We start from the raw sequence: 22,624 nt of genomic DNA, 5'->3' as shown, positions 1-22,624 counted from the left end.
ATTTTATTAAGTTCAAGGAAACTTATGAAAACACATTTATTCACACTTGCCTATCCCATTTGTGTGTTGGGTCTTGATAGATGTGTTTGGAGTTGTCATATCTCCTGTGGGAAAATAAACAACGTGTAGCAAATTATCACCATTGGGCTAAAAAAAGTTGCCAGCTGTTAAATAATTTAAATTTAGACCAACATTAATTTGATGATAATGTGTTCTTTGCAATGATGTGAATAGTGGGAGATCTAAATACTGCCCCTACAATGTACAATAAAATAAAATACAATAAAATATTCAGCGAAAAAAGGCCTTGATTTAGTTTTTTCAAATAATGAAGACAGAATACTAAAACAGAGGTCAGAGCGCCATTGGCAAACTCAGACCACAACATGGTCTCATTTGAAGTATTTTTTAAAACCCCAAAAGTAATGACTAAAGCTAAGGTTTACAATTTTAGAAAAGCAAACTATGAAGGTATGAAACAGAGACTAACAGATGTAGATTGGAGTTAAATAGAGAAAACATCTACAGAAAAAGGATGGCTGTTTTTTAAAAATGTAGTACTTGAGGCGCAAAACAATTACATCCCAAAAGTAGACAAATCTAAATCTAAAACAAAATGGCCAAAATGGTTTAAGAGATCAATTAAAAAAAAATTCAGCGAAAAAAGGCACTTTACAGAGCGTTTAAAAGGGACCAAAAACAAAGTACACATAAAGAGTACTTGGAACTGCAAACACAAGTCAAAAAGGAAGTTACAAGAGAGAGATAGAAATCAATATTGCTAAGGGGGCTAAAACCAATTCCAAAAATATTTTTCCAATATTATAAGAGCAAGAGAACATTCAAAGAGAAGGTTAAATGTCTAAGAGACACAAATGGCAAAATCATAGATGAAGAAAAAAAAATAGCAAATATATTAAATGATTACTTTTCACAGGTTTTTACAAAGGAGGACACGGACAACATGCCCGACATGTCGACCTATTCCTATCCAATTTTAAATAACTTTAGCATAACAGAGGCAGAAGTGTTAAAGGGACTAGGGGCTCTTACAATAAACAAATCCCCTGGGCCAGATGAGATCCTCCCAATAGTACTCAAAGAAATGAAAGACGTTATTTACAAACCGCTAACCAAGATCATGCAACAGTCTATTGACACAGGGATTGTACCGATAGACTGGAAAATAGCAAGCGTAATACCGATCCACAAAAAGGAAGACAAAACCGAACCAGGTAACTACAGACCAATAAGCCTGACTTCTATTATATGTAAACTTATGGAAACTATAATAAGATCCAAAATGCAAAAATTACCTGTATGGTAACAATATCCTGGGAGACAGTCAGCATGGTTTTAGGAAAGGGAGATCGTGTCTAACTAAGCTACTTGACTTTTTTGAGGATGCAACATTGAAAATGGATAACTGCAAAGCATACGACATGGTTTATTTAGATTTCCAGAAAGTTTTTGACAAAGTCCTGCATAAAAGATTAATTCTCAAACTGAACGCAGTAGGGATTCAAGGAAATGAATGCACATGGATTAGGGAGTGGTTAACATGTAGAAAACAGAAAGTACTGATTAGAGGAGAAACCTCAAAATGGAGTGAGGTAACCAGTGGTGTACCATAGGGATCAGGATTAGGTCCTCTGCTATAAGAACATAAGAACATAAGAACATAAGAAATTTTACAAACGAGAGGAGGCCATTCAGCCCATCTTGCTTGTTTGGTTTTTAGTAGCTTATTGATCCCAGAATCTCATCAAGCAGCTTTTTGAAGGAACCCAGGGTGTCAGCTTCAACAACATTACTGGGGAGTTGGTTCCAGACCCTCACCATTCTCTGTGTAATAAAGTGCATCCTATTTTCTGTTCTGAATTCCTAATCTACATTAATGATTTAGATTCTGGTATAGTAAGCAAACTCGTTAAATTTGCTTACTATACCAGAAATAAAGAATAGGAGGAGTGGCAAACACTGTTGAAGCAGCAAAGGTCATTCAAAATGATCTAGACAGCATTCAGAACTGGGCAGACACATGGCAAATGAAATTTAATAGAGAAAAGTGTAAAGTACTGCACGCAGGCAATAAAAATGTGCATTATAAATATCATATGGGAGGTACTGATATTGAAGAAGGGAACTATGAAAAAGACCTAGGAGTTTATGTTGACTCAGCAATGTCTTCATCTAGACAATGTGGGGAAGCTATAAAAAAGGCTAACAAGATGCTCGGATATATTGTGAGAAGTGTTGAATTTAAATCAAGGGAAGTAATGTTAAAACTCTACAATGCATTAGTAAGACCTCACCTAGAATATTGTGTTCAGTTCTGGTCACCTCGTTACAAAAAGGATATTGCTGCTCTAGAAAGAGTGCAAAGAAGAGCAACCAGAATTATCCCGTGTTTAAAAGGCATGTCGTATGCAGACAGGCTAAAAGAATTGAATCTATTCAGTCTTGAACAAAGAAGACTACGCGGCGATCTGATTCAAACATTCAAAATCCTAAAAGGTATAGACAATGTCAACCCAGGGGACTTCTTTGGCACTTTTTTACACAGAGAATTGTGAGGGTCTGGAACCAACTCCCCAGTAATGTTGTTGAAGCTGACACCCTGGGATCCTTCAAGAAGCTGCTTGATGAGATTCTGGGATCAATAAGCTACTAACAACCAAACGAGCAAGATGGGCTGAATGGCCTCCTCTCGTTTGTAAACTTTCTTATGTTCTTATGTTCTTATGTATAAACCTGATCTTGTGCTGACCTCATTCCACTGATTATCTGAAGTCATGTTAAAAAGGGTTTCAATGAATCAATCTGGGGGAAACATCAGAGGGAGTCATTTTGAGTGGCAGAATTTGGATCCACGGCTGTTCTCTTGTCCAGAGTTCTATCTACTTCCACCTACTTGTATTTTAATTGTGAAAGAGTATGGTTCAGATTATAGGTCCGTTCTACTGGGGTATATATTAGCGTACTGTACTTCATGGTGAGTCCTGTCAGAATGGTTTCATTTGAACTTTCTACCCCTACTGTGTGCAATGGTTAACTCCAAGTCAATCATTGTAATCATGAAATAGACACAGTTTTAATTATTTTGTCAAAAACTTTAATTTAAATTAGAACACTGAATTGAAAACCAAACAAACACAGACTTGCCTGCCAGTTTCTGTTGGGATGGAGGTGTCATATATTCTGTGGGAATATAAACAACAACAATGAGAAACTAAAGCTGAGGTGGCAGTTTCTCTAATAAATAATTCAGACCAACAATTATTAAACCGAGGGATTCTGATGATCTCTTCAGATTCATGAACTGCATGGGTATTGATCTTTGTCATATTTCAAATAAGTTTAATTGAAACTACTTGAGAGTTTCGAAAGCAAGGATAAGACAAGATCAATCCCATGGTCCAATTATGCAATCACATGATTCAATGCGCGTTTCCCTACAGGTGCCATTATTGGAGCCCACTCAGGAGGTGTGGGTAACAAAGCATTGCCACTCCATAATTAATGTAGACATAACAAACACAGTCGTGAGTGTAAGGGGTGGCAAGAAGTTTTTCCTCAGCAAAAGGCAGCCGGTGAAAAGATTCAGTTTGGCACCCCCTAATCAAAAGGGGGTGCCAACAAAAACCGGCCGTTAACTAAGCCAGTTTTTTTCAAAATTAAATATTCAAAACAAAGGGGGGGGTGGCGCAGAGCACGCCACCCAGAGCCCACTGGTGGACAAAAGCCGTCATGTCGCCAGTGGACTCCGCGTCGGCGTGCTCCAACGCCACCCGGGAACGGAGGAGGGCCCTGAACATGGCCCCACAGTCAAAGAGACCCTCCCCGGTGATCTTACGCTTCCTGGTCTTGTAGATGGTAAGTTTGCCAAGAGCCAGGAGCAGATTCACCAGGAGGTCCCTCTTCCTGGTGGAGCCACGAACAGGGTGCCGGAAAATAAAAAGGGTAGGGGAAAAATGCAGCCAGAACTGCAGCAGGAGGTTCTTGAGGAACACAAAAAACGGCTGCAGCCTGGCGCAGAGGAGGTAGATGTGGAACACCGACTCGGACTCGCCGCAGAAAGGGCATGCGGGGTCCGAGTCGGTGAAGTGACGCAGGACCTCTCCTGACGCGAGCGCTCCGTGTAGCACTCTCCATCCCAGGTCCCACAAGGCCTCCCACTGGGGACTCTCGCCCTCCGGGGGTTGGAGGGGCTCCCGCCAAGCGGTGTCTCGGCGGGAGACGAGGGTGAGGAAGTGGAGGGTGTGGAGCGCCACCGCGTACAGGGTCCTCCTCGACACGGAACGAAGGGGGGTCGAGGAGAACTGCGAGATCCTGCTCAGGTGATTCTCGAGGGGAGGCTGAGGGGGAGCCCGATCCTTTGGTTTGATCAGCAGGACCGGAGAGCTGGGGGTAGGGAGGGACGATGGCTCCCCGGTCCTGAGGACCCCCTCGAGATACCCGACAGAGTCTGGGTGCAAAGCTGCCTTGCACTCCCGGATCGCTCGGCGGGCCGTTCTGAGGGTCCCCCGAGTTGCCCTGGCGACCAGCGACTCGGGAGTCAGCCACGCCGAGCGTTGGTGATCCAGGAGATCCCAGACTCTGGTCACCTTGGCCGAGATCAACAGGCTCCGCACCGCGGGGGATTCCAACGCCTGCACACCTAGATGGGGGTTGTGCAGCAGGGGCTCCAGAAGGAATTCCTCCCCCTCGGTCGGAACCGCGTCTCGGCCGATGTCGAACATGCTCCGGGTCTTGAGCAGGTCCCTGTAAAAGACCGGCAGCTCGGGGAGACGGATCCCCGGGAGGTCGAGCCAGAACAGCTGCCGGTCGTAGCCCAAGTGGTGCAGCTGGCGCAGGAAGAGGGAGGCCAGCGCGCACCACTGCGGGGCCGGGTCCGCGTACAGGTATCTCTGCAGGGTCTGGAGGCGGAAGGTGTGCACCTGAGTCCTGATGCACACCAACCCTTGTCCCCCCTCGGCCAGAGGGAGGCTCAGCACCCCCGCAGAGACCCAATGCTTTCCGGCCCAGAAGAAGTCCGTCAGCTTCCTCTGGACCCTGGCCACAAACTCAGGGGGCGGGCTCAGGACGGTGAGTCGATGCCAGAGCATCGACGCCACCAGTTGGTTGATGACCAGAGCCCTGCCCCTGAAGGAAAGCACTTTCAGCAGACCCGACCACGACCTCAGTCTCGCAGCAACCTTGTCCTCCAACTCCACCCAGTTGGCTGCGACCGAGGTCTCCGCGGGGCTCAGGTGGACTCCCAGGTATTTGAAGCTGTCCGCGCTCCACTGGAACTGCTGGAGCGTGGCAGGGAGGGAGTCCACCCGCCAGAGGCCTACCAACAACCCGGAGCATTTGGTCCAGTTGATCCTGGCAGAGGACGCGGCAGAGTAAACGCTCTGGCAGCTCCGCATCCTCTCCAGATCGACCGGATCGGAGGCCACTAGGAGCACGTCGTCGGCGTAAGCCGACAGGACCACCCTCGTGTCCGGCGCGCCGAGCGCCGTCCCCCGTGAGCCTCCTGCGAAGGAGGCAGAGGAAGGGCTCGATGCACAGCGCGTACAGTTGTCCGGACAGAGGGCAGCCTTGACGTACTCCTCTCCTGAAGGCGAGGGGCGCGGTCAGGGAACAGTTCACCGCAGTAGTGCAGGAGGTCCCGAACCAGAAAGATGTTATCGAAAATCGTCCGGTTCGGGACCGTGTAGGACTGGTCGGGGTGGATCACGTCTGCCAGCACGGACTTGAGCCTCAGGGAGGCGGCCTTGGCCACGATTTTGTAGTCCGTGCACAGCAGCGAGACAGGGCGCCAGTTCTTCAGGCATCGGAGATCCCCCTTCTTGGGCAGGAGCGTGATCACCGCCCGCCTCATCGAAAGGGGCATCTCCCCGGTCTCGTAGGCTTCCGCCAGGACCCGCGCAAAGGCGGGCCCCAGCAAGTCCCAAAACTTCTTGTAGAACTCCACGGTCAGCCCGTCGATGCCCGGCGATTTGTTATAGGGCATCTGACTGAGGGCGTCGGAGAGCTCGGCCAGGGTCAGCTGGCCCTCGAACTCGTCCCTGACGCCCTCGCCGACCGTGGGAAGCCCGTCCCACAGAACCCTGCACGCGTCGGAGTCGACGGGATCTGGAGAGAAGAGGTCAGAGTAAAAGGCTCTGGCCCTCTCGTTCACGCTCTCCGGATCCGTCAGAAGGGAGCCGTCATCTGCCAGAAGGCAGGTGATGTTCCTGCGGTCTCCCTTCTTTCTCTCCAACGCGTAGAAGAAGTGTGAGCCGTGGTCCATCTCCCGGAGGAACTGGATCCACGAGCGCACAAACGCCCCCCGGGACCGCTGGAGCTGCAGGTCCCGCAGGGTGCTCTTCTTCTCTTCGTACGCGCTCTGCTCGAGTGGGTCCCCGCGAGCCAGGCGGCTCTCCAGACCGAGCAGCTCCCTTTCCAGCCGCTCGATCCGTGAGTCCCTGCGCCCCTCGTGTACTCCTGACAGAAGATCTTGATCTGCGCTTTCCCCACGTCCCACCACTGATGCCACGTGGGGAAGCGAGATCGTCTGCCGTGCCAGACCATCCAAAAGTCCCGGAAAGACCGCTCAAAGCGCTCGTCCTCCAACAAGGCGTTGTTAAAGTGCCAGTAGGCGGAGGCGTGCCCAACTGGCACCAGGGCCACCGCCACGGCCACCAGGTTGTGGTCCGTGAACGGCGCCGGCCTGATGTCGGAGGAGCGAACGCAGTGAGCGTGGTTCCTGGTGACGTAGAACCTGTCGATCCGGGACTGAGACACCCGCCCCTCCCTCACCCTGGTGAAGGTGAAGGCGGGGACGTCCGGGTGATGCCAACGCCAGATGTCGACCAGAGAGAGCTGAGCGGTCAGCTCTCTCAGAGCTGCCGACGAGAGAGGGTAGTGTTCTTGACCCCCCACCCTGTCCGCGGCCTCGAGGGTGCAGTTGAAATCACCCCGGAGGACCACGCACTCGTCGCCGCTGATGTTATTCATGTAGGTCGACATCCGGCGAAAGAACTGGACCCTGGTGAACGATACTGTCGCCGTCCCGGATCCGGTGGTGTAACAGACGGCCCGGCTCGACGTCTACCACATCGAGTACCGTGGGAAGAAAGGACCCGGAGAAGAGCGTCGCCACCCCACAAGAGGTGCCGGTGAGATGGCTGAACGACACTCTGCCCCCCCCACTCCAGAAGCCAGTTGGCTTCCGTCTCTGGAGTCGTGTGGGTTTCCTGCAGGAAGCACACAGAGTAACCCCCTTTTTTCAGGAAGGAGATTACCTGGGCCCTGCGGAAAGGGTCCCTACACCCGTTGACGTTCACGGTACCGATGTGATACATGATCCTCTGTCAGGAGTTGTCGGTGACGCTCACGGGAGATCCTGAGTTCTCCCGAAGCTCACCAACTGGTCGTGTAACTTGCGGGCCCGAATGTGCACGTTCGAGCCCGAAGTTTTATTGGCGTGGCTGGCCCTCAGGAAGGACCTCACAGAGGTTAGGATCCTCTGGAAATCCCCCCATTTGTCCAGGGCCAGCTGTACCTTGTCCCTGCAGTGGACGGTGGCCTCCAAGAAGGCCAGGAGATCCGCCGCAGGGATGTCAGGGAGAGAGACGGACGGAACCTCCGAGCCCACGCTGCCCGTGGACTCGGTATCCTCCTCCCTCTCCCTCAGCTCTCCATCGCCCCCCTCGCGATGGTGAAGCACAACGCACTCCCGTTGGTGGGTGAGCGCGATGGGAGAGACCGGCGGAGGGACCCTCGCGGGGACCGTCTGCACCCTCGATTTCGGGGGCGCAGACGGGCGCTCGGTGTACGCCGCCGAGCCAGATGGTCTGGTCCCCGCTCTGGGTCCCTCCTTTGAGGTCCGAGGCACGGTCTCAGGCCCGTCCTCTTTCCTCGAAGGAAGGGGATCCACCCTCTCGGGTCCTTCCCCTCCCTCCCCTAGAGAAAGGGGATACACCCTTTCGGGTCCTTCCCCTTCCTCCGCATCAGTCGCCGGGACCACCTCGGGCAATGTTTCCCCCTCGACGGACGCGCAAGGGCCAGAGCCCTCGTCGCCGCCGGAAAGGGAAGCCCGAGGCGGTTGTTCTTTCAGGGGCTCCTCCCGCGCCCCCTCGGTGACTGGAACTGGTCCCTCGACGCTGGGTCGGGGACCGGTTTCTTGGCCCCGTTGCACTTCGGGGAGGGGATCTACCATGAGGGCACCACCTTCTGCCCTCTTTGGTTCTTCCCCTCCCTTCCGCGCTCCGGAGACCAATGTAAGCGCGGGCTCCGCTGCCTCAGGGGGTGTTTCCTTCTCCCCCTCCGCGGCAGCACGAGGGCCGAAACCCCCATCGCCGCAAGAGAGGGAAGCCGGAGGCAGCTCTAGTTCTTGGGGGGGCTGTTCTTCCCCCCCCCTCCGACCCTTCGGTGGGGGTCGCTTGCATGGGCTCCGCGTTGTCTGCGGAGCCCACGCTTGCCTCGGGAGCCGAATCCGCCTCCTCCACGGAGGCGGGAGCCCGAGGCAGTTCTTTTTGTGGAAGGGGTGGTTCTTCTCCCCCCTCCGACCCCTCAGCCAGGGTCGCCTGCATGGGCTCCGCGTTGTCTGCGGAGCCCACGCCTGCCTCGGGAGCCCGAGGCAGCTCTTGTTCTGGGAGGGGTAGTTTTAGATAAATAAACAAATACAAATCACCCACCCCTGCACTCCAATAGAGCAGGGGTAAAAGAAAAAATTCAAAAATAAATCAAAGTTTAAAACTAAAGAATCGTTTTAAACTTAAAAGAAAATCAAAAACTAAACTAAGGGCAAACAAAGGAGCACATGGCCTGTGCTCCCTGCCTGCCCTTCCCCCACTCTGCACAAGGCAGAAGCAGGGGATTAAAACAAAAGAATTTTTAAAACAAAAACTTAAACAGTGTAATGATTAAAAATGATTTTAAAATAAACTAAAGAAAGTGCTCTTTAATATAAAATTAAAAAGCAAAGAAAATAAACTAGTTTAAATGAAGTAAAAATTAAATGAACAAAACAAACAAAAGAAAAAACAAGCCAAAATGGCTGCCCTCCTACACTTGCAAACAAGGCAAGTGTAGGAGAATAAAAGAAAAAAGTGTGTTTTAAAACACTAAATAAAAGGTTTTATTAACAAAAAAGGTGCTCTGCTGCTTTATAAATAAGATCAAATCAAAAGATTTTGAAAATAAAAAGTTGAAAACACTGTTTTTTTACTTTTAGCAGGAGCTCTCCTGGCACACGTCTGCTCTCGCTCAAGGGCACAGCAGCCTATTTAAGGGCCGGTAGAAAACTGCGTCGGCTGCCTATTGCCAGCCGGCGCACCAGCTGCCCGAAGGCAGCCGGTGAAAAGATTCCGTTTGGCGCCCCCTAATCAAAAGGGGGTGCCAACAAAAAACGGCCGTTAACTAAGCCAGTAAATTAAACGTTCAAAACAAAGGGGGGGGTGGTGCAGAGCACGCCACCCAGAGCCCACTGGTCGACAAAAGCCGTCATGTCGCCAGTGGACTCCGCGTAGACGTGCTCCAATGCCACCCGGGAACGAAGGAGGGCCCTGAACATGGCCCCACAGTCAAAGAGACCCTCCCCGGTGATCTTACGCTTCCTGGTCTTGTAGATGGTAAGTTTTCCAAGAGCCAGGAGCAGATTCACCAGGAGGTCTCTCTTCCTGGTGGAGCCACGAACAGGGTGCCCGAAAATAAAAAGGGTGGGGGAAAAATGCAGCCAGAACTGCAGCAGGAGGTTCTTTAAGAACAAAAAGAACGGCTGCAGCCTGGCGCAATGAAAATAAATGTGGAACACCGACTCGGACTCGCCGCAGAAAGGGCATGCGGGGTCCGAGTCGGTGAAGTGACGCAGGACCTCTCCTGACGCGAGCGCTCCGTGTAACACCCTCCAGCCCAGGTCCCCAGCGCCTCTGGGGACCAGCGGGGAGTACAAGGCCTCCCACTGGGGCCTCTCGCCCTCCGGGGGTTGGAGGGGCTCCCGCCAAGCGGTGTCTCGGCGGGAGACGAGGGCGAGGAAGTGGAGGGTGTGGAGCGCCATCGCGTACAGGGTCCTCCTCGACACGGAACGAAGGGGGGTCGAGGAGAACTGCGAGGTCCTGCTCAGGTGATTCTCGAGGGGAGGCTGAGGGGGAGCCCGATCCTTTGGTCTGATCAGCAGGGCCGGAGAGCCGGGGGTAGGGAGGGACGATGGCTCTCCGGTCCTGAGGACCCCCTCGAGATACCCGACAGAGTCTGGGTGCAAAGCTGCTTTGCACTCCCGGATCGCTCGGCGGGCCGTTCTGAGGGTCCCCCGAGTCGCCCTGGCGACCAGCGACCCGGGAGTCAGCCACGCCGAGCGTTGGTGATCCAGGAGATCCCAGACTCTGGTCACCTTGGCCGAGATCAACAGGCTCCGCACCGCGGGGGATTCCAACGCCTGCGCACCTAGATGGGGGTTGTGCAGCAGGGGCTCCAGAAGGAATTCCTCCCCCTCGGTCGGAACCGCGTCTCGGCCGATGTCGAACATGCTCCGGGTCTTGAGCAGGTCCCTGTAAAAGACCGGCAGCTCGGGGAGACGGATTCCCCGGAGATCGATCCAAAAGAGCTGCCGGTCGTAGCCCAGGTCGTGCAGCTGGCGCAACAGAAGGGACGCCAGCGTGCACCACTGCGGGGCCGGGTCTGCGTACAGGAATCTCTGCAGCGTCTGGAGGCGGAAGGTGTGCACCTGGCTCTTGATGCACACCAACCCTTGCCCTCCCTCGGCCAGAGGGAGGCTCAGAACCGCCGCAGAGACCCAGTGCTTTCCGGCCCAGAAGAAGTCCGTCAGCTTCCTCTGGACCCTGGCCACAAACTCAGGGGGCGGGCTCAGGACGGTGAGTCGATGCCAGAGCATCGACGCCACCAGTTGGTTAATCACTAAAGCCCGTCCCCTGAAGGAAAGCAGTTTCAGCAGACCCGACCACGACCTCAGCCTAGCAGCCACCTTGTCCTCCAACTCCACCCAGTTGGCTGCGACCGAGGTCTCCGCGGGGCTCAGGTGGACTCCCAGATATTTGAAGCCGTCCGCGCTCCACTTGAACTGCTGGAGCGCGACGGGGAGGGAGTCCACCCGCCAGGGACCTACTAGTAACCCGGAGCACTTGTCCCAGTTGATCCTGGCAGAGGAAGCGGCAGAGTATACACTCTGGCAGCTCCGCATCCTCTCCAGGTCAACCGGGTCGGAGGCCACCAGAAGCACGTCGTCGGCGTATGCCGACAGGACCACCCTCGTGTCCGACGCGCCGAGCGCCAACCCCGTGAGCCTCCTGCGAAGGAGGCAGAGGAAGGGCTCGATGCACAGCGCGTACAGTTGTCCGGACAGAGGGCAGCCCTGACGCACTCCTCTCCCAAACGCGAGGGGCGCGGTCAGGGACCAGTTGACCTTCACGAGGCACTCGGCAGAGGCGTACAGCATCCGGAACAGGCCGACGAAACGCGGCCCGAATCCGAATGCTCGCAGGGTTCCGAAGAGATACTCGTGATCCACCCGGTCGAACGCCTTCTCCTGATCCAGCGACAGGAAGGCGACCGACCGACCGGTCCTCCTGCAGTAGTGCAGGAGGTCCCGAACCAGAAAGATGTTATCGAAAATCGTCCGGTTCGGGACCGTGTAGGACTGGTCGGGGTGGATCACGTCTGCCAGCACGGACTTGAGCCTCAAGGAGGCGGCCTTGGCCACGATTTTATAGTCCGTGCACAGCAGCGAGACCGGGCGCCAGTTCTTAAGGCAGCGGAGATCCCCCTTCTTGGGCAGGAGCGTGATCACCGCCCGCCTCATCGAAAGGGGCATCTCCCCGGTCTCGTAGGCTTCCGCCAGGACCCGCGCAAAGGCGGGCCCCAGCAAGTCCCAAAACTTTTTGAAGAACTCCACGGTCAGCCCGTCGATGCCCGGCGATTTGTTATAGGGCATCCGACTGAGGGCGTCGGAGAGCTCGGCCAGGGTCAGCTGGCCCTCGAACTCGTCCCTGACGCCCTCGCCGACCGTGGGAAGCCCATCCCACAGAACCCTGCACGCGTCGGAGTCGACGGGATCCGGAGAGAAGAGGTCAGAGTAAAAGGCTCTGGCCCTCTCGTTCACGCTCTCCGGATCCGTCAGAAGGGAGCCGTCGTCTGCCAGAAGGCAGGTGATGTTCCTGCGGTCTCCCTTCTTTTTCTCCAACGCGTAGAAGAAGTGTGAGCCGCGGTCCATCTCCCGGAGGAACTGGATCCGCGAGCGCACAAACGCCCCCCGGGACCGCTGGAGCTGCAGGTCCCGCAGGGTGCTCTTCTTCTCTACGTACGCGCTCTGCTCGAGTGGGTCCCCGCGAGCCAGGCGGCTCTCCAGATCGAGCAGCTCCCTTTCCAGCCGCTCGATCCGTGAGTCCCTCCGCCTGCTCGCGCCCCTCGTGTACTCCTGACAGAAGATCTTGATCTGCGCTTTCCCCACGTCCCACCACTGACGCCACGTGGGGAAGCGAGATCGCCTGCCGTGCCAGACCGTCCAAAAGTCCCGGAAAGACCGCTCAAAGCGCTCGTCCTCCAACAAGGCGTTGTTGAGGTGCCAGTAGGCGGAGGCGTGCCCGACTGGCACCAGGGCCACCGCCACGGCCACCAGGTTGTGGTCCGTGAACGGCGCCGGCCTGATGTCGGAGGAGCGAACGCAGTGAGCGTGGTTCCTGGTGACGTAGAACCTGTCGATCCGGGACTGAGACACCCGCCCCTCCCTCACCCTGGTGAAGGTGAAGGCGGGGACGTCCGGATGCTGCCAACGCCAGATGTCGACCAGAGAGAGCTGAGCGGTCAGCTCTCTCAGGGCTGCCGACGAGAGAGGGTAGTGCTCTTGCGCCCCCACCCTGTCCGCGGCCTCGAGGGTGCAGTTGAAATCACCCCCGAGGACCACGCACTCGTCGGCGCCGATGTTGTTCATGTAGGTCGACATCCGGCGAAAGAACTGGACCCTCGCCGGACCCGTGGACGGCGCGTACACGTTCACCAGGTGAACGATACTGTCGCCGTCCCGGATCCGGTGGTGTAACAGACGGCCCGGCTCGACGTCTACCACATCGAGTACCGTGGGAAGAAAGGACCCGGAGAAGAGCGTCGCCACCCCACAGGAGGTGCCGGTGAGATGGCTGAACGACACTCTCCCCCCCCACTCCAGAAGCCAGTTGGCTTCCGTCTCTGGAGTCGTGTGGGTTTCCTGCAGGAAGCACACAGAGTAACCCCCTTTTTTCAGGAAGGAGATTACCTGGGCCCTGCGGAAAGGGTCCCTACACCCGTTGACGTTCACGGTACCGATGTGATACATGATCTTCTGTCAGGAGTTGTTGGTGACGCTCACGGGAGATCCTGAGTTCTCCCGAAGCTCACCAACTGGTCGTGTAACTTTCGGGCCCGAATGTGCACGTTCGAGCCCGAAGTTTTGTTGGCGTGGCTGGCCCTGAGGAAGGACCTCACAGAGGTTAGGACCCTCTGGAAGTCCCCCCATTTGTCCAGGGCCAGCTGTACCTTGTCCCTGCGGTGGATGGTGGCCTCCAAGAACTCCAGGAGATCCGCCGCAGGGATGTCAGGGAGAGAGACGGACGGAACCTCCGAGCCCACGCTGCCCGTGGACTCGGTATCCTCCTCCCTCTCCCTCAGCTCTCCATCGCCCCCCTCGCGATGGTGAAGCACAACGCACTCCCGTTGGTGGGTGAGCGCGATGGGAGAGACCGGCGGAGGGACCCTCGCGGGGACCGTCTGCACCCTCGATTTCGGGGGCGCAGACGGGCGCTCGGTGTACGCCGCCGAGCCAGATGGTCTGGTCCCCGCTCTGGGTCCCTCCTTTGAGGTCCGAGGCACGGTCTCAGGCCCGTCCTCTTTCCTCGAAGGAAGGGGATCCACCCTCTCGGGTCCTTCCCCTCCCTCCCCTAGAGAAAGGGGATACACCCTTTCGGGTCCTTCCCCTTCCTCCGCATCAGTCGCCGGGACCACCTCGGGCAATGTTTCCCCCTCGACGGACGCGCAAGGGCCAGAGCCCTCGTCGCCGCCGGAAAGGGAAGCCCGAGGCGGTTGTTCTTTCAGGGGCTCCTCCCGCGCCCCCTCGGTGACTGGAACTGGTCCCTCGACGCTGGGTCGGGGACCGGTTTCTTGGCCCCGTTGCACTTCGGGGAGGGGATCTACCATGAGGGCACCACCTTCTGCCCTCTTTGGTTCTTCCCCTCCCTTCCGCGCTCCGGAGACCAATGTAAGCGCGGGCTCCGCTGCCTCAGGGGGTGTTTCCTTCTCCCCCTCCGCGGCAGCACGAGGGCCGAAACCCCCATCGCCGCAAGAGAGGGAAGCCGGAGGCAGCTCTAGTTCTTGGGGGGGCTGTTCTTCCCCCCCCCTCCGACCCTTCGGTGGGGGTCGCTTGCATGGGCTCCGCGTTGTCTGCGGAGCCCACGCTTGCCTCGGGAGCCGAATCCGCCTCCTCCACGGAGGCGGGAGCCCGAGGCAGTTCTTTTTGTGGAAGGGGTGGTTCTTCTCCCCCCTCCGACCCCTCAGCCAGGGTCGCCTGCATGGGCTCCGCGTTGTCTGCGGAGCCCACGCCTGCCTCGGGAGCCCGAGGCAGCTCTTGTTCTGGGAGGGGTAGTTTTAGATAAATAAACAAATACAAATCACCCACCCCTGCACTCCAATAGAGCAGGGGTAAAAGAAAAAATTCAAAAATAAATCAAAGTTTAAAACTAAAGAATCGTTTTAAACTTAAAAGAAAATCAAAAACTAAACTAAGGGCAAACAAAGGAGCACATGGCCTGTGCTCCCTGCCTGCCCTTCCCCCACTCTGCACAAGGCAGAAGCAGGGGATTAAAACAAAAGAATTTTTAAAACAAAAACTTAAACAGTGTAATGATTAAAAATGATTTTAAAATAAACTAAAGAAAGTGCTCTTTAATATAAAATTAAAAAGCAAAGAAAATAAACTAGTTTAAATGAAGTAAAAATTAAATGAACAAAACAAACAAAAGAAAAAACAAGCCAAAATGGCTGCCCTCCTACACTTGCAAACAAGGCAAGTGTAGGAGAATAAAAGAAAAAAGTGTGTTTTAAAACACTAAATAAAAGGTTTTATTAACAAAAAAGGTGCTCTGCTGCTTTATAAATAAGATCAAATCAAAAGATTTTGAAAATAAAAAGTTGAAAACACTGTTTTTTTACTTTTAGCAGGAGCTCTCCTGGCACACGTCTGCTCTCGCTCAAGGGCACAGCAGCAGCATGAACCGACCGCAGCATGAATGCTGTGGGGGGGGGCATCCACTTATTTAGGCCGGCCTCATTTGGGAAAAACAAATTAATTAGCTCGTATTCTGTACTATTTTACTTAATCATATGAATGGGCAGTGGTGTGGAGTAGTGGTTAGGGCTCTTGACTCTTGACCGGAGGGTCATGGGTTCAATCCCCGGTGGGGACACTGCTGCTGTACCCTTGAACAAGGTACTTTACCTAGGTTGCTAGCGATAGTGCCCGTCGATGATGGCTCTACATGTGATAGTTGACCACAAAGGGAGTTTTGTGTCCCGAGCCCAAGGCGAGGGCACTAACAAAAGTCAAGGTCAACTATCACACGGTAGAGCCATCATTGAGAGGGCACTATCTCTATCAGAAAATTATTTTACCATTGTTTTCTTTAAAAAAAAAGTAAATAAAAACAAGGATGACATACATATAAAGAGAAAAATTATGCATTTTTAATTAGTAAATCGATTTAAAAGTTTTACTAATAGGTTTTATAATCTGGACATTGTCTAAGGAATGAACGGAGCAATTACTGGACAGTCCGTGTACGATGGACTCCTAACTCACCATGTTTCTACCTTCAGCCAAAACCTCTCTCTCTTGAATCTACATTATGAATGGAGCAATATTACTGAACTGTCTGCATCTCGCTTTGTTGTTAATGAAAGATGCCGTGTCTGTGCTTCAGTCGAGCTGACAGTCTGTGATTGGCTCTCGGCAGTTGCAGGTACAGGATTGGCTGCTTTCGTCGATGCAAAGTATTGATTGGCTGGTTTTGGTGGATAATAAAATTAATTTGGACTCACCTTTGTTTAGTATTTACTGTCCAGTAGTGAACTATGCTTAAAAATACAGCAAGTCAAAAAGAAAGCGCTAGCACTTGCGCAGATTGATTTTAAATTTGATTCACAGTTGGTGCTGAGACATTCTAACAGGCATCCACCACTAGAACTGGAAGCTGATTGGCTGACGGTACAGAATCAATTTAGAATCTGAAACTGGGGGGGAGCACTGGAACTAAACTGGACAGGCCCTGGCCCCCTAAGGCCCGCCCGTAACGTTGGGCCTGCCTGGTATTGAACTCACCACCCAATCAACAGTCCAGAGCCTTAACCACTCTTACATGTATAGTGTAGCTCTCAGGCAGTGCTTAATTTGAGCCGGATCCTGCCGGAACAGGATCTGGCACCTCTCAGATTTTACTTTTTTCATTCTGGCACCTAATTTGCCCGGATCCGGTACCTCTCGCGGCATGATTTATTATTTTTCCACTGTTTGCACTGTAAACATTCTAATAAAAGCGATCAGAGTTAAAGTTGCTTCTGCCTCCTCGTTATTTCTCCCACCCCCTGTAAAAGCGCATCCTATCCTGCCACACCGATTCCAGACCTGCTCTCTTATTTGTACATAGAGGTTAAGGGGTGGGCCGGCGAGGTAAGTAACTGATCTTGAAACAGTGGTGGTCAGCTAGTGAGAGGTCCCTACGCAATCACGTCACGTAGCCTAGGCTAGTCGTGGCTACTGAATTTGAAACGTGTCGTGGGAAAGGAAAGCCAAATCAAAAATGAGGGGGAAACTGCTCCTGATGGTGATGCCTTAGCTAGCAGCACTAGCAGCGCTGCTAATTCCACCAGTTCAGCATCACCACCGGCACGTCCTCCACTAGCTAGTAGGCCACTAGTGAGTCAGACTCGGCGGGAGAGGGGGGCGAAGTCAGGGAGGACTAGTGATGGGCAGTTCGATTATTTTTAGTGACTCGATTCATTTGACTCAGTTCAGTTTGGTGAATCGATTCATTTCGTTCATTTGTTTCACTGATTCAATGACACAAAACCAATCAATGTAGACTGCATTAAGATTGTTTACGTAGGTTTATATGAACTGGAAAGAATGAGTTGTTTACGAACTGCACATCACAAAAGCTAAGGAGAATCTATATTTGGTTGACTGGGTTCATAAACATTAAATTAAATATATTTTGACAAAAAATAATAATATATATATAAATAATACTGGAGTTAACATAACAGTTTGAACCATTAGCATTGTTTAGCCATCAGTATCAATCTAATTTAATTAAATCTTTAAAAAAAATAGTCAATTGCATTTCTTACGTGTTTTTTTCCATACATTTGGAGTCATCCATTGTTTTTTTTTCAACAACAAAAAAGAGAGGCTCGAACGAGTGGTATTTGTGGAACTAATCCGTGGTATTTATTCAGCACATAGCAAAACGCTGTTTGCCCAATTCCTCTTCTATCCAGTAAACCTTTGGAATTAGTCATGTGATCAATCACACGTTGAAGCACACCCATAACCGCAACATGTACATTTTATATAAACAAAGTTTAAACGTGTATATATTTAGTATTTTTTAGTGTTTAACACAGTAAAATAACATTTAGATAATGTATATTTAAATGTGCGTGTAAAATATAAGATGTTTAAGAACGTCATCCATTAGAATGTGCAATATCCTCCTAAAAGGTCATTGTATCGTAGCTGATACTATGTTTCACCTTGTGGACTAAGGTGAATCGCCGTCATTATTAAATTATAAAATATTTAACCATAGTTGTAAATTGTCATGTATAAAATACATTCATTCCTCAAGGTCAAATATGTAATCACAAGTTATATAATTAAGCCTTGGGTACAATAACGTTACAATACCAGTAGATGTTTGTATTTATTTATTTTGGAAATGAGGTGTACATCTCAATTATTATTATTATTATTATTATTATTATTATTATTATTATTATTATTATTATTATTATTATTATTATTATTAATAATATTATTTAGTAATTTGTATTAATGATAATTTGTGCAAAATAGTTAACTATAGATATGATTCATTTTGTATGTGTATAAAAAATAACAAACAAACATAGGCTACAACTAGTAGTGATTCATTTTATTATATAAAATTATGGTGCACAAACTTGTAATCTGAGTTTCTGACAGCGTGAAGCAGCACTCTAGAAAGTACACACCGTCTGGATCATAGATATATAGCTATGGTCTGGAGGATGTAACTGACGCCATTTTGGCTCACACAGAGTTCTTATCATGCACTAAGTAAGCGGGAATTTGGATCCAACATGGCACATATGGTCTTCAGTTTCATAACGCTCAATGAGTTGAGAGACAACCAGGTTTCCATGTTACAACGAACAAATCAGTCAGACTCAAGAGGTAAGGAATCATTTCATGACTTTTGATAGGCTGGTAACTCGACTCCTGTGCGCCACGCAGCTTGTTCATAGGGTGAATCAAAAGAACCGATTCAATAGGGACTCTGATCCGATTCCCATCGTTCACCTTAGTGAGTCGTTCAAAAAGAATGATTTGTTCGCGAACTACACATCACTAGGGAGGACAGTGCATCCACCGACGAAGTGCCCGGAGCAGGTGCAGTTTGGACGGAGGCTCAGTTCAAGAAAAAGCAAACGTATAACCCCTGGCTTGTCATGCAAAATTCAAAGCTGGGCTGTACAACATGCAAAAAGGTAGGGTTTTGGTCCGGAAAAGACTGGAGGAATGAAACCAGCAAAAGAGTGGGTGGAATGTACAGTAACATCCTCTGCCTCCAACATAAGAAAACAACAAAGATCCCTCAGAAAAAAAGGTTTTTGAACATGTCCGAACCAAGGCCCATTTAGCGGCAGCAAGCATTGTAGCCAAGGCTAAAGATGACACCTTAACACAGGTTATAGTTACATTGGCTGGTTACATTGTGTTTGTCACTTTTTTCTCATGCGTTCCGGTACCTCAGAGCCACCCGGAACACCCCCCCCCTCTCACACTCACTATGTGTTCCGGGACCTCCCGATTTACAAATTAAGCACTGCTCTCAGAACTACAACTCCAGATCTTAGTTCAATAGTTTTGTCTTTTTGTTTGAGGTTAAAAATATATTAATTTTTTGCAATTTTTTTTATTCAGGTTTTTGGGAGGTGTTTGCTTATCTTAGGAGGCTTTATTTATGTATTTATTTGTTACTTAAGTTAGTTCGTTATTCATATATATATATATATATATATATATATATATATATATATATATATATATATATATATATATATATATTGTAAGAAAGAAGTAACGTCGCCTTTAAGGAATGGCGGCGTTACTACAGAAAATGAAGCAAACAGCACCCAGGAACCGGAGCACTAATTGGTAGGGCGGGGTTCCTGGGGTATATAAGGAAGTAGGGTAGGACAGGACGGGGGTGATCGTGGGGAGCACCGCCGGATTGTCCTGCAGGAAATACCCAGAGAGCAGAGAGTGTTGTTAAAACTTCGCAAGGTAAAGCGAACGGGTTTTGTTTTGTGAACAAGAGTTTTGTTTTGTGTAAATTGTGAGCGGTTTCCCTCTTGGTGAGGTAGCCTTTTGTTTTGCTAGTATAATTTGTTTTATTTACACGTTTGTGTGGACGCCGCTCGTCAGTATTAAGTAAAACAGTTCCGCAGCTTCCGTGTCGGTTGAGAACCGTCACGGCGGCCGACTGTGTGTCTGTGTGAGGTATCCGGGACCTGAAAAGAGACGGTATGAGTACGCGCTGCAGGAGCAGCGGGTAGAAATAAAAGGGAAAATAAAGCAGACGAAAACAACAGTTTGGTTTGCTGAACACGTTTTATTGTAACAGGAAAATAAGCACGTTGTACACAGGGGTGCTCTGGAACCACCCAGGACACTGGCTGCCGGGGTTCGTCCCCACAGTCTGGATACAGTCATCAACGCCGTTGGGCACGTCTTGCTCGGGAGGCGGGGCACAGGAGTGTTCATCCAGGAGCTCTTATTCAGGGCCCCATTACATACTCCAGCCAAGAGTCTTCCTGATACTTGTGACCTGTGTGGCAGCCTGACTCCAGCAGAGGGAGTCGGCGCTGTACTTACCTGTCCTTGCCTGTGTTGCAGCGAGATTCCAGCAGAGGGAGTCGGCGCTGTACTTACCTGTCCTTGCCTGTGTTGCAGCGAGATTCCAGCAGAGGGAGTCGGCGCTGTACTTACCTGTTACCTGTGTTACAGCGAGATTCCAGCAGAGGGAGTCGGCGCTGTCCTTACCTGTTCCTGTGTTGCAGCGAGGCTCCAGCAGAGGGAGTCGGCGCTGTCCTTGCCTGTGCTGCAGCGAGACTCCAGCAGAGGGAGTCGGTGCAGTTCTTACCTCTGGGCCAGAGAGCCTGCAGCGAGCAAGGAGTCCGTGGATACTTACCCGTGTTGCAGGTTTTACCTCAGCAGAGGTAGCGGGTGGACTACGTGGATTACCAAGCTCATACCACAGGGAGAGTCTACACGGACCCTTCCTCGGGAGCGGACTTCTACAGGCTCCGACCTGTAGGGATTTGGTATTCTATACTAGATAGAGAGGGGCGAAGAAGTGAGACAGTTAGTGTCCCGTACAGGGCATTCAGTGATTTAAAGAGTCTCTTGTGTTTGAATATTGTAAATAAAAGTTACTTGCCTGCAATCTCTGCGTGTCTGTGCTCGTCGGTGGAAGCCGTGGAGAGGAGTATCCCGCAGGGTACCCCTCCAGTTTGTTACGTATGGTGGCAGCGGTGGGATCTTAACGACCGAAAACACACTTCAGTCGGACCTACGAGAAACGTAACAAGATGGAGAACACCGACGCACTACTTCGTGCGCTGTTACATGCAACTGCCATACAATACGACACTAACACGAAAATGCAGGAGCTACACCAGTCTGCTATTCAAGTTCAGCAGGAAACCAACCGGCTGCACGCCCAACAGTTGGAGGTAACCCGGCAAGAGATGGCCGTGTTAAAAGGGCGTATGGAACAGTCGGCAACCCTACCACCGGTGACTTCAATTCGACCCTCCCACGTCTTGCAGAAGATGACGCGGGAGGATGATGTGGAGGCATTTTTACTGGCGTTTGAACGCACCGCCACCCGGGAGGGGTGGCCATCAGAAAAATGGGCGGGAATCTTGGCCCCATTTTTAGTTGGAGAGGCCCAAAAGGCCTACCATGATCTGGCCCCGCAGGAAGCTGAGAGTTACCCACATCTGAAAGCGGAGATCCTTGCTCGGGAAGGGGTGACCTCAGCTGTGCGGGCCCAGAAATATCATGCCTGGGGCTATGTGCCGGGAATTCCACCCAGGTCACAGATGTATGACCTGATTCACTTAGCCACTAGGTGGCTCAAGCCGGAGATCAATAATGCGGAAAAGGTCATCGAGATCCTCGTTATGGACCGGTATCTACGGTCATTACCGGCCCCATTAAGGAAGTGGGTCGGCCAAGGAGACCCTCGGTCCATTAATGAGTTTGTGGACCTCGTGGAGCGGCAGTTAGCCGCAGAAGAACTCTCTCGTCAGCCCCAGAACCCGGCGGTGAGGACCTCGAGACCACCCACGTGGAAGACTCGATCGGACTTGGGTTCGGGTAAGCGACCGGCGATGCCGGAAAGGGGTGAAGAGCGGTCAGAGGCCGTGAAGGGACTGGGGACAGACAAGGGGGTAAGGGCTGAGGCCCCGGGTTATGGAAACTATAGGTGTTTTAAATGCAATCAGTTGGGCCATATTGCCAAATACTGCAGGAATGAGGAAAGGATGGAGTGTAATGTGATTAAACCCAGTATTGCAGAGAGCTCATTCTGTGGAAACATTATTGTTCCACGTCACCCTGTCGGGGCATACCCTTATTTGGTTTTGGTGTCGGTCAATGGGAAAAGGGCGGAGGCTCTCGCTGATTCGGGAAGTGCAATTACGTTAATTACGCCCGATTTATTATTAGATCGCGCATTAGATCAGGAATTCAAAACAGGGATTACTTGTATTCATGGGGATGTTAAGCACTATCCAACAGCCGTAGTTACTATTGAAGTGGGGTCTCAGGTCGTAGACTTACGGGTTGGAGTAGTTCCCCATCTTCCCCACCAAGTAATTCTTGGTAGAAATATTCCGGGGTTTGACACCTTGGTGAAATTTAATAGGCAATTGGCCAAGCCTAGAATAACTATGGAGGAGGAAAGTAAGCCTTCAGAGAGCCCCCAGGCTATTTTCCCATTTACAGACCCGGACCTATTTATTGAAAGTCATTGTGTAAAAGAAAGGAAGTCCCGCCGACAGCGGAGACAGGAACGTGACACTAAGATACAGAGTTTAGTTGGGGTCTTGACAAAACGCAACAGCAAGGGGGTATCTACTCAATGCACTGAGGCAGAAATACTTGCAGAGTCGGGGGAAGTAGTTATAGACAACCCAAGGGAAGGTTCTTGGGAGGAGTGTCTTCAACTTCCCAGTGAGAGTTTTGCGAGGGAACAGGAACAAGACCCCACGCTAGTAAATGTTAGGAAAAAGGTGGTGTCGATAAATGGCAGCAGGGTTGAAAATACTGTGGTTAACCCGC

The sequence above is a fragment of the Acipenser ruthenus genome, chromosome 53, assembly GCF_902713425.1.
Source record: "Acipenser ruthenus chromosome 53, fAciRut3.2 maternal haplotype, whole genome shotgun sequence".
NCBI lineage: Eukaryota > Metazoa > Chordata > Actinopteri > Acipenseriformes > Acipenseridae > Acipenser > Acipenser ruthenus.
Note: the sequence above shows the minus strand (reverse complement) of the source record.